We start from the raw sequence: 17,219 nt of genomic DNA, 5'->3' as shown, positions 1-17,219 counted from the left end.
GACAATCCCTCTCATGCATGGTCCTTTCCACCCCTTCCTTTTATCCTTTTAATAGAGGCTGTATCACATAGCTTTTTACTGGCTCACTTGTTACTGTTTGCGTGGTGTTGTCCATTATGGTATCACCAGATTTGCCAGCAAAGCCTGTGGTAATGTTATTTCGTGCATAAATGCAATGTCCTCAAAGCTATGCAAAAGATGACAAAGATCACTTCTGCCCTATAACTCATCATCATAAAGACTTATCAAGCAGTTATTTTCTCACAAACACTCCTGATGACCTCATACTGCAACCTTTTAATCAATTCAGACTTCTTTAAGAGCAATGTTAAAATGCTTTACGGAAATGCTTTACAGAACAGGAGGGGTAAAGCAGAACTATTATCTGCAGTCTTATAATAAGAAAACTGAAAAAAAATACTCTGATTACCTTATCAGATGCTGCTGTTACATTTTCTGGATGTGAGTTAGTTTTACTTGAATTAATGAGATCAGCTGATCTTGGAGAGAATTTTAATTTATAGGGATGCAATTTGAGAGTGATAGCTATCCAGTGTGCTCAAATAGTGACTAAGTGCATCTACCTCAAGACTTTGTGTTTATGTCCCTATCAAAAGGGATTTTAAGGTCTCAAATCTAAGATAAATACCCTAGGAGTGAATGAAAGCAGAACTCTGGGTTTGTAGTTTGATCATTAATCTTACACAGTGTTGATTAGTTGGTGTTGTCTGTGAAATCATAGATTTACCTCAGTTTTGTACCTCAGTTTTCATGTGCAGGGCCCGCTCAGCAACTCACGTGCACCTAAATTAATGAGGAACAGGGAAAATTGTGATATCTGGAGACAGTCTTTGAGCAAACTTGTATGCACAGCCTAATTTAACTCTCCATGAAATGCAGTGACAAATTTCTGTTTTGTTTTAAGAATGTGCCTGGAAGTGAAACTGAGCAGTACAGGTGAGCTGCATTCACATTGCCAGTGAAATGTGTATTTTGCTCAAACTCTGAGGTAGGCTTTCAAGGGAAGCATGAAGTGAAAGCGATGTGTTAAGGTGGAATGGAGCATACAATCTCAGTAACCCACCACATATAAAGATATTGCAGTTCTCTCCAGGCTAACAGCTACAAATCCAAGAAATTGAGTTAAAAATATTAAAAATTAAAAATCCTAATTTGGAATGAATGCTAAATTGCAAGTACAGTTAAGGTATCAGAAGAGGTTGAACTAGAACCTAGCAGTGAGAACTGAATATTTGTTGCATTTTCTGATTTACATTCGCACTAGTAGAAGTGATGGGAGATGATCAAACTTAGAAACAGACTTCCAAAATAGTCATGGGCAAAGATTCTCCAGACTCCACTGATACACTTGTCTTTTCTTTTATAAACCATTTCCATGAATTCCTCTCATATTACTTGATTTACTGTAAGCATAACTAATATACTTTTCCTCACTATGAAAGGATTTGTGTAGATATACACAATGAATCAAGTCAGAATATAAATCAGCTCAGAATTTTGGAGGGATCACATGGCAGACTGTTTCAGAGAAGCATTTTTATATTTACTGTGAGATCTAAAGCTGAATTCAAAAGGTGCTTTTACTTTATAGATATTTATAGTAATCAACTATAACACCTGAGGAGAGGAAAAGAGCCTAAAAGCAGCCCACAAAAACAAATGATGAAGAAAGAGTGGCTATTTCACTGTGTCCATAATTGCAGCTGTCTTTTAAACAGCTGTGAGCTCATTTTTATTTGGTGCTTGCTTTTAAGTATGGTAATATTCTTATTAATAAAATGTCCCATTAAAACATTCAACAAAACACCTGTAAAATTAATTTACTGGAAGGATTTTTTACTACTGTATTTAATTTATCCCAGTAAAATTATAGATATGGCTATTGAGATGTCTGAAAGTATGTATTTTTATTAATGAAAATATGGTATTACACATTAAAACCAGCCCCTTATGCCACGAATAATAAGTCAATTTGTTGTTGGTGTGAAGCAAGGGTGGCAGAAGGAAGAAGACAGGAAAATGGGTCTCTGGACTCTTTTCTGTTAATGTAAGCAATCAAATGCTGTGAAAGGTTACCAGATATCATTCCATCAAATATTTCTCTGAGGTTAAAGGGGGTTGACTGGCTGTTGTAGAGAACAGATGTATCTATGGAGTATGACTAAGGTCTATATCATTCACAAAGTAACTCGTCTAAATCGATCTTCTCCAGATTTTGGTGACTGTGGATCATTTTCAAGATATGAGGCTCAATGTGATTATATGAAGATTTATTACATGAATTTACCCTTTTTTGATGAAATCACAATGAAAGGAACTGCTAAGAGGGTGTAAATTATAAAGATGATTAAGCCACTCTAATACAAATCATTGGATGAAGGGTTGATTTAAAATCTGACTTTTTAAATGCCTGCATTTTAAGAGCGTTAAATAATTTACATTAAAAAAAAAAAAAAAGGAAAATCTACTTTTCATTGTAGTGTTTCTTTGTGCAGCATTTCCTTCAGAGCAATATGCCAATAGATTTTCCGGTGGAGGCTCCTCTGTGATGGCATTGCTTTTTGTGTTTTGAAGGTTTTGGAGTGATGGCACTGCACCAGATGGTGGTGCCCAGTGTTACTTGGCGCTTCTCCAACAGGCATCCTCTGCAGGGGGAGCACAGTGGGGGCTGAGTTACCTTCTGACACCAGGGTTATCTGTAGGCCACTTCTTTGTTCTACCTGTCAGGTGCAGAACAGAGCCAGGAATCAGCACTTACTTCTTAGTAACCAGAGCTAGGAAACTTGATGATGTCATAAGCGGCCTTAATTTTCTTTGATCCTCAAAAATTGCAAGTTCTGACTGAAAATATCATGACTGAGATTCTCTTCCTGAGCTGCTTTCTGTTTTTAATGTAGTTTTATTTGCTTTGGGTTTTTACCAGGGATAGAAAAAATGTTGGAGAAAGAGGATTTTTTTTTTTTCCTTTTTGAGGAGGTTTTTAGTGTTAGTGCTTGTTTGCTTATAGACAGCCCATAACGTTTCTCTTCTTGAAATGATTGCATTGTGATCAATACATCAGCCTTCAACAACGTTAATGTGGTACAACAGAGCGAACTTTTGGATGTTGATTCATCCCTTATTTTCCAAGAGGCTGTGTGGGAAGCTTGCTTGAAAAATAAAAGCCACTGAAACTCCCTTGGTGGAGAGAGAGAGGTGGTTGGAAGAAGTGCAGTCCTGGTTTTACTCCCTAATGAGATTTCACTGGCATACACGAGAGAAAACCTTTGGCCTGAAGGGTTGCATTAGCTGTAAGAAAGTCTTTTGTTCCACACTTCAGTAAGATAGGTGAAGCTGCGTCACTTGAAAATAGTCAATTATAATTATTCTGGCTACGTGACCAATATTTATTATTGCCACAAGAACGAGAACAATCGCAAAACTTAATGGCAAAAGGCTGTAGTTGGAGTAAGATGGAAGGAAATCAAGTAATTAGGGACATAGACCAACGGCTGCCAAGATTTTCTGTGGTTTGGACAACCACATCTGTAAAATGAAAAGAAAATAGCGGTGGGGGGCGGGGTAGGAGCGGGGGGACAGAGGGAGAGATGTCTTCCACAACTACAAGAAAAATCCCGCCGGTGTTGGTGGTGAGGCTGCAGCCGGGGCAGGGGCTGAGGCAGTCGTGCGCGGGGCGGTTGGAAGGGCGGGCCGTACGCGCGCCCTCTAACGGTCGCTCGGCGGCCGTTGAGAGGGGCCCGGCCGTTGTGAGGCGACGACCGGTCACTGCCTCGCAGGGTGGGCTCCAGCGAGCTCCGGGGCGGGGAGGCCAGGGTGTCACGGAGTAAGCATAAGGCGGATGAAGTGAAAATAAGAACGCTCTTGTGGGCTGTGGACGTAAGCTCTGGAGTGCGGCAGTGGGAGGCGGAGTAGCAGCACTGGTGTTGTCCAGGGATCTAGAGAGATGCTCCAGTCTCTTCAGGGTATTCTGCATGGTACGGCTGTAATGGATAAAGATTTGGCTCACATATTTCTGCAAGAAAATATTGGTGATTTGCAAACAACATTCAGGTGCAGTCAGATCAACCTAATAGTCACTCCATGTGGGTATGAATTTGGAAACTGAAGAACAACGCTATATATTTAGCCCTTTAGTACTGACAAATTCAGACAACTCTTGGGAGAAATCCTATGGAGAATCCCTTGCATTCAAGAAGAACTGATAGTCATATAAGTGCTTATTGCTATCAAGTCAAATTGTTATCAAAGGGAGTTGCCAAAATCCTGTATTACACAGAATGGTTTCTCAGGTGTTTCTGTGGAAGCTGTTTGCTTTCCCAGATGCTTGCCAACCCGGACTGCTGGGCCTGCGGCAAAACTTTTGCTGTGTGCATGCAGATACATGGCATGTATAAGTGCAATGCTGCAATTAATCTGTACATGGATAATGACTCACTATTGCAATCACAATACGTTTGTCACAGTTACTTTCTGTGAATGTGAGGTTTATCTAGAACTACTCCAGTGTTCAACATTCAAAAATTGTCAGCTCTAACATCAGGATGAAAGAAAAATGGCAGAGGCTATGCTACAATCAATTATCTGCTGGCATAGCATATGTTAGTGGCGTTATGTGAACATCTTACATTGAAATTGCCTTTCCACCACATGACTTTAAGGCATATTCATGGCAGTGAGAGCAGAATCTGGAAGCTTCAAGCTGTTCCTTACCATCCTTGCTTATTGACTGCAATTGGCATCAGTGCAGAAGATGTAGGATTGTTATCATCTTGCTATCAGGAGATGAAATTTCTCAATTCAGGTAAGAAGTCCCCCATCAGAGAAGGACTGCCCCTTCTCGTTATGGATCAATGTATGTAGTAGTCAGAAGAGGTCTGAGAATCCCACTTGCAAATGAAAAAAGAGATCCATACATGAAAAATATAGCAAATGACCAGGAAATTAGGTGTGTAAATGATATTATGTCTCTGATTTAACAGATAAAACTCAGATGCAGGATCTGTACTTAAATACTGAAGTAATACTGTAACACATGACCTTCACAGGTAGGATCTCCACATGAAAGATAGTAGAGTAAAGCAGGATGAGGCTGGGCATCCTTAATCCATTAAAAGCTGGTTAGAGCAACACCATTTTAGAGTAATGAGAGAGATAAAGTATAAAAGTATACTTTTATAAGTATAAAATATTGACTTTTTTTTTTTGATTTTGAGCTTTTTGAGGAAAATAAAAGGGGATTCTGCATTAGCAACTTGTGTTTTACAATGCAATGTAAATTGGCAAAGTGTGAGGCACAAAAAATGTTTCACAATTTGCAGTTGTGATGAGTATCACTGGGCAGAAGGATAAAGCTGCGAGTTTCAAATTGGATAAACTGGTGGTCCTCACCTATAAAAACTTTCTAAGTTGCCATGGAATCAGGGTATTTTACATAGCAACCGTCTACGGCTATATAAATTTGCAGCAATAAGGAAAAAGTCATTTCTCCACTAATTGTTGTGGAGAAAGTTTGGCATTCATTCACTTGGAACAGGAGGGGCTACTTCTGCTTCATTGCAAAGATTAAAGTTGGTGATTAAGGTACCCAAGGTAAAACAATTTTAGGCCCTCTAAGTAGTGATTCCATGGCAACAGCTCTTCTTTCCCTCCCCTCTGCAGTCAATCCAACTACTGCTCTACTCCCTAACTTATGCATGGTGTGAGTGTACTGATCTGTTCCGGCACGATGGATACCTCTTTTATAACAGGCATTAGATAAGTGGGAAAATCTTATAATGGACTGGGTTTGACTATGTCATAAATACTCTAACAAGGATGAATAGACATGAGAGCACCTAAGGCAGAGTCAGTGTGACAGACCATAGTGAAGAGCTATAGGCAGATCTTGCCAGTCAGCAGCAGCTAAGGTCAGGAAATACCCTAGCAGGCTTTGAGGTTTCTCTGAAGGGTGAAGGTTTATGAATAGGCACCGTTCTCTGTCTTGCTTTTACAAATCTCTTCTCTCACCTTTACAACATGGTGTCTAACCAGTAAGACGAATTTTAGTAGTAATCACAGTATTAGCACTACTGGGGGGCTGGGGTATGTTATGTCCATGCACCAGGCCTAAAAAGTAGGCCTACAAACATAGGAAAAGTAGTGTCTTGCAACTGAACTATTTTTGTGTCCATTGAATGCTTTCACCAGAATCTTGGTGATGCAGATGAAAAGACCTACTCAGATTGCATAGCAAATTAATAGCAGAGCTAAAAATAGTTTTTTAGAATAGAATAGAATTTTTGAAATTCCACTATAATTCTTCATGCAATCCATCTGTGAGGTTCCTTTTGCACCTGCTTTATTTCTTAGGTACTTTAGACATCAACATATCTAAATTGTGATGATTTTCATTTTATATGAAGAAACAGAAATTTTTTGATTAAATACTTTGAAAAATTTTCTTGGTTTATGTATTTATATGTTGTCAATGTTGCCATAATTTATATGAGAAGTACATTGTCTAAAGTCTTGCTTTAAACTCAGGTTGGAAAGAATATGTGAGTGCTTAAAAGTGATGTTTTTATTGCACTCTAATATATATTTTGAAGCATAAGCCTAGGATTGCAGTGATTACTGCAAAATTAAATCTGTGTTACTACTGACTGTTAAAAGCACAAAAAACAAAATATGAAATGGAAGTTAATGGTACGCATAATGGCTGCAAAGATGTAAAATTACAAAATATTTGATTTTATATTTTTGGACAGTAAAAAAAGTATTAATACTTGAATTGTTTTAAGTTTTAATATTGTTAGAGAAAGCTACTCTTACGGCTCTAGAACTTTCAGTCAATAGTAGCATCAAAATATTTTATTCATATTGCAACAAGACTATTTTGCAATTTAGGTGTAGTCATACTACTTGACTTTATTCTTTTAAGCCTTTATATTACAGAATTGTTCTGAACCAACCCATTATATGGTCTACCTCCTTAGCTAAGTAAGAAATTCAAGCCTCCTGAATAATAAAAAAAGGCTTTGTCTTCATTAGCAAGCTCTGTGGCTCATAAGGAGTCAGTCTGTAGGCAGCAGAAATTTGTGCTTGAAACTTAACTAAAGAATTCTCATTTTCTTCTGGTTTTTATTGAAAGAGGAGGATTTTTTTTTTGTCTCAAAGTAGTTCTACTCAAAGTAGTTCAATGACCATTAGTAGGTGCAGTGCAGTAGATTAGGTACAATCCTATTTCAGTTCTTTAAAACAAGAATCCTGTTTTTGTGTTCCTGGGCTGCTCTGTGACATGAACCAAAGTGTACTAAATGGGAATGATAGGGATTTCCTTCAAAAGTACACCCCTAATGTAAACCGAAAATGGTAATGTGTCCCACGCAGGTAACATGATGCGTCGTCTGTCCCCGTGGCCTCATTAGTGTAGCTATTTAAAAATACCAAGACAGCTCCAAAAGGCAAATCTGACAGAGGACTCACACAGCTCACCTAAATGTGTATTCTTGTGACATTTGCCTAAGTTTTGCTTTAAGGCAAAATTCTATCCCATATTCTATATAATATCGGTTAACACCAGGTCATATTAATGATATTTATTTCCCCCAAAATGCCTATCTAAGAGTATTTCTGGATAGCTTAATATCCCTTGTGGAACAGACTAGATTAAATTTAAATTCCATCCTGGAATTCTTCTATATTTTATTCGTAAACCTGTCCTATTTTCTGGGCTTTCTCTTCCAAAACAATTTGGATAGCTGTCTGCACAGCTGTCTGTCTTGTAAGGGCTGTTTTCTTAGGTTCTGAGCTCTCTCATTGTTTTTTAAGTGTGTAGACTCCATTACTCAGCAGTTTGGATTTGATTAAGTATTTACTCATACTGTGTGTCTACTGTGAGATTTCAGTAGGTTTTTTGTTACTTGTATGTCAGAAAACCACAGTATAATATGGAAAAATGTGATGTTTATGCAGTAATATTTTTCTGAGCCTCAAAAGAGAACATTTTTTGCAGAGTTTTCTATGTATTTCTTAGACCTTTCTATACATGCAGAAAAAAAATCTAGGTTTGACCAAGTTCAAGTGATTCTGTGATTTATTTTTTTTTTAAATTTAACTTTTTTTAGGAAGAGTAAGCCGAAGACAGATTTTGGTATATAAATGACACTTCCAAAGCCTGTCTGCAGTGCATTCATGGTAATGAATTTGGTAGTGGCTCCCACTTCCTACTTATTAAAGGATTTTTAAAATAAATATTGGGAATATAAATTCCACAGTTTATAATTTTGCAGTGCTAGGAAACATTTCAAATTGCGAGCAAACCAAATTCAACGTCATTTAGTGCAGTATACAAATAGTCACAGAAATTAAGTGAATGGTGGAGTGGCAGGAGGACAGACAGGAAAGGAAAAAAGCAAAGCCAAAAAGCAGTAGATTTACTTATACTTACTACTGCATCATTTGGTTTAGCTCAACAAGAAATGGCTTCTTTTCCTCTGAAATTACTTGGAACATGGTATATGGAACATGGTATATAAGTGTTTAACTATCCTGTAAAGAGTCTGTTTGGGTCAAAGCTTTTATCTGCACTGAAGCTTCAAACTTCATTTCCACTGAAACAGCCCCTTAGTACTCCTTGATAGGATCTCATCCTTCTCCTTATGTAAATCTTGTTTCTTGTCATTCTGCAAGAATAACCACATCATATTTTGTTTACTCCCTATCAACTTCCAGGTAATCCCATTGCATTTCCTGTATTTTACACATATGGCAGTAACTTCAGTACCTCCTTGCTCAACTAAATTACTGACATTCCCTTTGATTTCAAAATCTACAACAAATAATCCAAAGATTCCAGTAAACCACAAATTGTTGTCGTATCACTTTCTCTGCAGTTGCTGCTGTTTGAAACTTCTACTAGGTGACCATCCATGTTTTCTTGACTGTCTTCTGAAATCAAATTGTAATTCCATTCAATTTTAATTAAAAGTACCCAAAAGTGCAAGTGTGATATGGTATTTTGTAATATTTGGCAAAATTGCGATTTGTATTCTATTATTTTTTTTTAAATCAAGCAGGTCTTCAGCTAATATTCGTCTTAAACTGGGATCTACAATATACAAGAACTGGTAATGTTCTTTAGTTGTGAACAAACATTTTAAGTTTATGCTAGTTTTTATTCAAATCCCCCTTCTGCTTTAGTGAAGGTTAGCATTTTTCTCCTTTCTATAGCACAATAAATTTTGCCCCTTGCATGCCTATCAACACATTATTTGAACGCGTCTGTTCAGAAATCTAGAACAGTGGTGAACAACTATATCTGCTTCCAAAATGAAAAGTATAGATGTAAATCTATGTTATCAATGTACATAACAAGATGAACTGCTCTCAGAATAGCAAATAATGGGCTGCTGAAATCCTAAACTGAGATTTGGAAGTGTTTGGAAGAAGTAAACACAAATTTAAACTCAAGTTTTTAAAGCAAATCTGAATCTTAATGAATCTTAATTTTTCTGATATTAAGTGTGTTGCAGGATGATCAAGATCAATCAAAGTAATGTGGCTTGAAGTTATCGCCCATCCGTTTAGCCACTGTCTGCATCAGGGCTGGTACTCTGAAGCTTCTCAGCTGTGAACTGTGATGTTAGCCAAACAACCTGCTTCTATTTCAGATAGGTTACAAAATTATGGCTGCTTTTATAGTCTCTTTTTACAGTAATGAACAAAGAAAACCAGATTTCCAAAAGAGTGTTGATAAATTTCTTGATGCATAACAGTGCAGCCTAATTACTAGGTCTTTGATACTTACAGTGGTGTCATCAAAGGTGATATATTGTGTTTTGACCTTTCCAAGCAGAAGCCTGGGCTTCTGTTTCCTCAGCCTATATTCTGTCCATTAATCTAATGCATAAAAGAAAATACCACTTACTGAAAATATCCTTTTCCTCTTCCTAATCTGGTTGCAGTTGGAGTGAGGGTGGAAAGAAGCAGGTACGCTTGCTCAGTTTTTTGAAGGAAAGGATATCAGTATCTGTCTCCAAGGGGGGTACCTGGGGGAATTAAGCAGAAGTTAATCCTGTTTTCACATGACAAAATCCTGAAGAGGGATAAGGAATTGTCATACAGCATTTGTTAGCTCAAGGTCAACAGCACCTGTATCTTACATCTCCTTGCCCAATCTACCTGCCCATGCCTTGGCAGGAGGCACTCACTGGCAGTGGAGGGAACCTCTATGGCCATCACAGAGGTCTATGCATCCTGACACCTAAAATTTGAATTCTTGTATTTAGCCATGTAGTTTGTTCTATACAGCATATACAAATATTTTATTAATAAGCAATAACAGAATGCTAGATCTCACTTGCAACCTCCTGCCTCAAGGAGCATTCACTGATTCCTTTGCTACTGAGCTAACCTGAGAAAACTTAAAGCTACTCTTAACTAAGGACATAGATTTTATTCTTCTCAATGTCCAGGACCCCAATTCAGTCTGAAATCAATGGACACTGTGGATACAGAGTGTAAAAGAACAATGTGGTAGTTATTCTGATAATTAAATTCTAGTTTGGAAACTATAGTGGGAGAAGAGCTATATTTTACCATTGAAAAGGACCGTGGCTAAAAAGGGTTGCTCTTAATTATATTACAAATTAAAGAGTATATTTTCAGTTTAGAATCCCACATTTCAAGATATACTTTCCCTACTAATAAAAGAGGAAACAAATACCAAAAATCTTGTTAAAGGAGTGATCTCTGGTCAAAGAAGTAACGTGTTTTAACAATACCTAAGTACTAACTATGTGTTTATTTTATTGAAAACTGTAGGAATAACACATTTAGTCACAGTGACACTACTGTGTTATCCAGTGATAACATGGTAAATACCCCATGGCAATTCTTGGTAGTTTCTTCCTAATTTAGTAATACAATTTTATAATTTCCTACTATAGCTCTACGGAGACATAATTTTTGAAAAAGGGAAGGTGTTTTTCTAAGCAACTGACTGAACAATAAGTAAAGAATTGCTTGGCTTCACTCTGAAGCATTCTGGCAACTTCTGGCTGTGTATGTTTTCTGAAATTTACTTTAAACTGTATTTTATTCATGGGTCTCTTTGCCTATAAAAAATAGGCTTTTTTATATTCACAGGGATTTACTTGTCTATTTTTGAAGGGAAAACAAAAGAGGAAAAGTAAAATATGAATTCTGTTTATGGAATTCAAGCACACCCAAGTGTGGTATTAACAGAAGACAGGTTACATTCGCTGGCTTTGCACTTCTAAGCTCTTTGGGAGCAGAAAGCTTAGTGTTACGGAGAGTACCTAAACTCCCCAGTGTTTAAATTGTATGCCTGCTGAGAACTACAGACAGGGTGGCAGCTTCCCCTAACCAGCTGGCTCAGCAGGGATTATACATTTAGGGTCTATCTTCAGCACAGCAAGTCTTATTATAAGTTCTATTGAAATAGCCAGCCTAGGATAAAAGTTCTGTTTATGAAATCCTTTGGTTCAAAAAAAAAAAAAAAAAGTGTTTGGGCCTTCTCCAAACTCTTCATAAAGCTGAGTTTGCACTGTATCCTGTATCCCAGTAAAGCCAAAATAAAATTGTCATTTGAGGAGACCTGGATTAGTCCCTGTATATTAATGACTTTTGGTTTGCTTAAAACTCTAACTGCACTTATTTTCCTGAGCAATTGTAAAGACTGCTGCTTCACCTTGCACTTTCTCTTTTTGAGAAGTTAGCCTAAGAGGCTAGCTTGAAGCACTGTCTGAAATCAAGGGCCAAGGGAGCTCACTTTAAGAAAAAAAAAAGTTTCTCTTACCTTCAAGAAGATGATGCCTTGCTTATCAAAACTGGCTTTGGGCATGTAGTTCAAAGTTGCTGTGTCTGAAGCAAATGGAAAATAGTAAGTGAGAAGAGTTCTTCAGTGTTTTAAGTCACCATGGAGTAAGATATCTTTTTAAAATAATTCGTGGAAGCTCACAAGCTATCTATGATAGATTTCTTTGTTTCTTTTCTTGGTCAGGCAGGCAGAAAGTGCTTTCCATAGCTAATATGGAAATGCCTAAGGCTTGCTCTTAACTTGATACAGTTTCCCTTTCCTTACAGTTTGGTGTGTGCCAGACAGATCAACTCTGCCAGCTCAAGCAGGAATTAAAAAAAAAAAAAAAGAAAAAAAAAAGAAAAGAAAAGGAAAAAAAAAAGGCAGCATTCTTTGAGCTGCTTTTCAGCACTAAGCACTACGCAAAAGTAATGGCCTTGTTTGCAGAGGTCTCCAGTCGTTAAACTTAGATGTCTATGACAGAAATGAGTTCAGAATACATTTAAAAAGTGATGGTAATAACCAGGTGGCTATAAAATCAAAAGGTGCTGAAACAGAACAAAAAGCTGAGTTAAGAGGAATATAGATATGTATCTTGTTGCCTTTCTTGAAGACAGAAGTAGCTACCTTCAGTTGTCTTCTTGACAACTTCTTCACAACATTCATTTTTCAGTACAGTTGTTACCATGATATACTAACAGGAAAACAGGTGGCTTGAACATATGTAAATCACTTCTAACTTAAAAAGGATTGTTACACAAGCCTAAACATCCTTTGTGTTGTTCTATTCATGAATTGTGGGGCTGGAAATAGAAGCACAAACAACAAGTAAAGAAAAGTTGAACGCTCCAATAGCAGTTGTGGCTGATGAGACGTTAAATTTGCTTTATGATGACATTTTGCATCGAGCATCAAGGTCCTCCCTACAGTATCTGCAGCAGTCAGGAAAGTACTGTGCTAGTTTGATGGACTGCATTGAATTAATATAAATAGTCTGTATATCTGATCTGAGAGAAATGCGTGAAGTCACAATTATATTGCAGTCAAGAGGCCCAGCCCCTAAAATCCCATGATTCTTCACTGCATTCTCTACCCATGTTTTTTTCTGTCCTTTCCTTAACAAATGTGTGTCTACTTCTCAGTCAAGCTGTGAGCTTCCAAGTGAAGGAAGGAGGCAAAGAAGGTTTCTTTTCCATCTTTTCTGAAGGGGAAAAGAAGGAAGAGACTTGGTGTAGAATGATAGAGTCTGAGAATTGTGGGCTTTCATTAATTGAAGCAGTCTTGAAGTGTCTCACAGCTTGTCCTTGTATCTTTCTCCCTTCTTTACACAGGAAAAAGAGTATATTACATGCTGGAAAAATCAGAGCAGTTGTATTTCACACTAGATTAGTGTATTATAAATTATGAAGTACTTTAGAAGAAACTATCTTTAAAGCAGCTTTTATTTTTTTAACTTAAAGATATTATAACAAAAGCAATATACTGGCTGCAGATTCAATAAACTCTAAGGAAGGAAGTATTTTCTGTTGAAGAGATTCTTATCTGACAAGTGGTTCAACAAAGCAGAAAATGAATAGAATCTACTGCTAATCACGTAAACAGTTTGTGAAATGCTCATCTTAATTTTATTAAGACTGGAGATGCTCGTCCATATCTTTTTTTCTGTATCACTTTGTCTTCTGAAATCCTCCCAGAAAAAAGGAAAACAGCCTTGCCACCCTAAAAATAAATGGCAGAGCAATCTTCTAGCCACCTGTTTCAAAGCTTTACTTAAATGAGTTTAAATGAGTTTTTGGAAACTCTTGTTAAGATATTAGACTCATATTGATGAATAAAATATTATAATATGTGGATGAAGAGCTGAGAATGTCTGCAGTTTCCCCCAGAATGTCTTTTTTCACTGGACACTGCATAGTTCCCTAAGATGAAACACCTCATGAATCCTTTTGGTTTGAGTAGATCATTTTAAGTCTGCTGTAGACCTTTTGAATGAACCGGAGTCCAAAATAGTCAATATAGAAAATGTGCTATATATGCTTACTTCTTTGAAGATCCACGCTCATATCGCTAATATGCTTGATCTTTTTTAGGTGTTATTAATTCATATACCTCACACTTAAAAAAAAAAAAAAGAAAGAAACTTATTTTCTGTAACTGAAATTACCAAATAACTATATTCCTGTTTTGAGTGAGCACTAAATACAAGTACAGATATTTAGAAGTCACTTGGCAGGACGATAATAAAGTAAGCCAGTTTTTAAATTTTATTTACTTTTAGCACAATTCACCAGAAATACAGTTTTATTTTCAGATTCCATCAATCATTTATTTGTGAATAACTAATGAATTAATTGAATAATTATGTTGGAAAACTTGGCATATTGGAACAGTTGAGACATTTCAGAAGTAAAATTGCTGGTTTTAAAGAGCTTTGTTTTCTAAAGGGTATTGTATATGTAAGTGTGATAAGGATAATAAATCGGTAAATAAATGAAATTTCATATGTCAGAAAATATTTTTGAAGCATATACACAGAAATTTACACTGTATTTCTAATTTTACACTTTGTTTCTAATTATACCTTATGGTCAAGCTAAAATGATGATTCTTCTATTTTTCATCACTAGACCTAGTGCTCCAGTGTTTATTATTCCCATCTGTATAATACAGTCCTTAAACAGTCGTGCTTCTGACTGCTGTGTAGTAAAAAGACAAATTTAAATTTACGTTCTCAAATAGTTTAAATGAAACAACACCAAAAATTGATTTGAACTAGATTATTATTATTTGAATTAATATGTAGAAAAGTCCAGAAACAACAGAACTACAAACAGAACAGTGAAATTTGACACTGCTTCTGGACTTTGTATTTATACATGATAATTTCACCAAATGGTTCATGTACTAAGCCTAATAATTGTTTCTATTGGACTCTATAGTCCATATATACGTTTAGAAAGAACTGACAATAACTGTCAATTGAAAACAAACATTCATTTTTGAATGTAGAAAGACTTATGCTTGCTTGGTGTAAAGTATCCCTATTACTTGTTCATCTTTATGGTGCTTACTCTAGGGCCAAATATATCTTGCTAACACAGATAAAGCTAAGTGTAATCTATACTGTTTAGATGTAATAGATAGTACACCATGTAACTAAAACTTTAAGAGCTGTCTGCCTGTAAGAAGAGAAACAGGGAGAAAAATGTGACAGACCATAATCCAGTAGATAGATTTTTTCTAGTTGCTTGTCTCCTTTCTTTCCTATACTCTCTCCTATTTTTTCCTCAGTATGCCTCTATTTGTCCCAGAATAAATACTTGAAATGCTGGTTAACTACAGGAATAAAGGAAAGTTTAATCTAACTAAATTGCAAATGATTTACAAAAATGCATTTTCCCATCTTCTTCACAGAGGAAGAGAATTGCTGCTTTAACATTTAAGCGCGTGACATTTAGGAGTACATTAAAAACAGCTACAATCCTATATTTCAGCTAGGGAAGTGGGAATAGTTAACATGAGCATACACTGATATAATTTAACTCTCTCAGGGCACTTAAAGATACAGTTATCTTTTTTTAGCTTTGCTTTTAGCAATAGGAAAAAAATAGAAATAATTGATAAAGTGATTAAAATTTTTGTTTTGCAAAGTCTGGGTGGCAAACAACAATTTAGTCATGGAGCCACACATGATGAATGTTCTGTGTTATCCAGTTTACACACTTGTGAAAGGAAGGATTCATTATAAAAATAGCTGGCTGTCCTTTATTGGAGATATATATGAATGTATATAAAGAAAATGAAAGAATTAAGGATGCTGTCTTTATTTTGTCATTTTCTGACTTTAATCATTTTAAATCATTTTCTTTGTAGTCATTGCTCTTTTAATGACTTTATTTTATATAAATGTTATATATCTTACCCAGTTTGGTTAATTTATTAGAAGATAACTCTTTTTCTAATTAAGCCCTATACCAGAAATCTCTGTTCTAGACATGCTATTCCAATTCATTTCTTAATGAGGAGTGTTTGCAATTTGGACTAGAATATTTTTTTTTTTTTTTTAAAAAAAAGCATAGTTTTACTGATCTGCTCAACATCACAGCAGTAAAAAAGATTACAGCACAGGAGTTCATGGTTCCCACTGATGTATTCAAGCGTACTAAAATATAGAACTTCATTCCTTCCCTGCATAAAATGTTCCTGTAATTCAGTTCTTTGCAATGATTTTGTATATACAAAGACAGGTAATTTACCCTTCTTTTACCTGAAACAAAGTTGTTAATGTCAAAAAATTGTCAGCCAAACTATGCATTTCTGGAATGAGATCTTCCTATTTCAAAGAAAGACTCATGCATCGAAGAGTTCATTTCCATTACCTGTGGTGTCTGTCAGTAAAATAACATTTCCTGTTTGCAGCTACAGTTATTAATCCTCATGAATGTGATCCCATGCAAATCGTAGCTTTACATTGTGATTTGAGAGAGAAACATTTTTTGCCTGATAGCCATATGTCTGGTTTAGTGACATAGCATTTCAGTTTAACAGTTCAGCAGCGCATAGATCAGCAAAGTCATTGTCTGAAGTAGAAAAAAAAAAGATTTCACTTAGTATAACAGATTATGAACTACATTCATTTTAATTTCTTTTAATACTATTTTAATTTATCTTTAACATTAATGTTCTGTGGCTTGTTTTGATGAACACTTTGAGGCATCCGAGGATTACTTCCTTGTTACTATATTACAGTGACAAAATATGGATGTGTGTATAGCAAGTGAATATACATATGTAACAAGAGGGGAGAAAGGCAGTGTCTCAGTAAGATGCATATTATCGAAGCTGGTTGCAACAAGCTAGAACTGGTTTGTTTTGACAGTACTTAATTTAGGCTTTCTGAAAGATTATAATTCTGTTTATTTCCAGCTATTCATGAATTTAATCAGTATTGTCCTTTTTACCGACTCCTTTCTAGAATACTTTCTGTCAGAAGAAAATTCTGGAAATTAGAGACTTAGATAATTTGTGAATTGTAGTATATTCAGTGTCATTTGCTACTTTTGCAATGAGTAACTCTCTCTACATAAAATTTGTTGAAACTATTTATTTAGAGGTTATGCTAAAATAATATAATCTAGGCCTATTCTGTGTGTTATTTAACATACGGATATCAAAATTTAATCTTCTGTAGAGTGAGGAAAATTAAAGCAATGAGTTTTTGCTAATTTAGCATAAGTTATAAATGGCTTTAAATTCTTTTGAAGAAAGTTGATCTGTAAATGAAAAAAATGATTTTTCATCTCTTTACAGTTTGAAATGTGTATGTTTAGGATAATGTTAAATCTTCATGGTAACATATGTAAACATAAGTAAATAAAAAAAATATATAAACACAAGA

General features: G+C 35.8%; 2 protein-coding genes across 2 annotated transcripts in view; one reads left to right on the top strand and one right to left on the bottom strand.

Moving 5' to 3' along the window:
- Positions 1-17,219, top strand: part of LOC310900530 (uncharacterized protein) — a gene marked incomplete at its 5' end in the record, with an annotated part of 545,595 nt that overhangs the window by 241,227 nt on the left and 287,149 nt on the right. The gene's annotated exons all lie outside the window — the stretch shown is intronic.
- LOC310899750 (uncharacterized protein) overlaps positions 1-17,219 on the bottom strand; it is a 566,537-nt gene that overhangs the window by 529,916 nt on the left and 19,402 nt on the right. The window contains exons 3-4 of the mRNA XM_083836630.1: positions 8,450-16,401; positions 431-4,907 (exon numbers count right to left, since the gene is read on the bottom strand). The gene's annotated coding sequence lies outside the window, so the exon portion shown is untranslated. The remainder of the gene's footprint in view (positions 1-430; positions 4,908-8,449; positions 16,402-17,219) is intronic.

Source organism: Anser anser (assembly GCF_964211835.1).
Source record: "Anser anser genome assembly, chromosome: 5".
NCBI classification, from domain to species: Eukaryota; Metazoa; Chordata; class Aves; order Anseriformes; family Anatidae; genus Anser; species Anser anser.
Note: the sequence above shows the minus strand (reverse complement) of the source record. Positions and strands in the feature narration are given on the sequence as shown.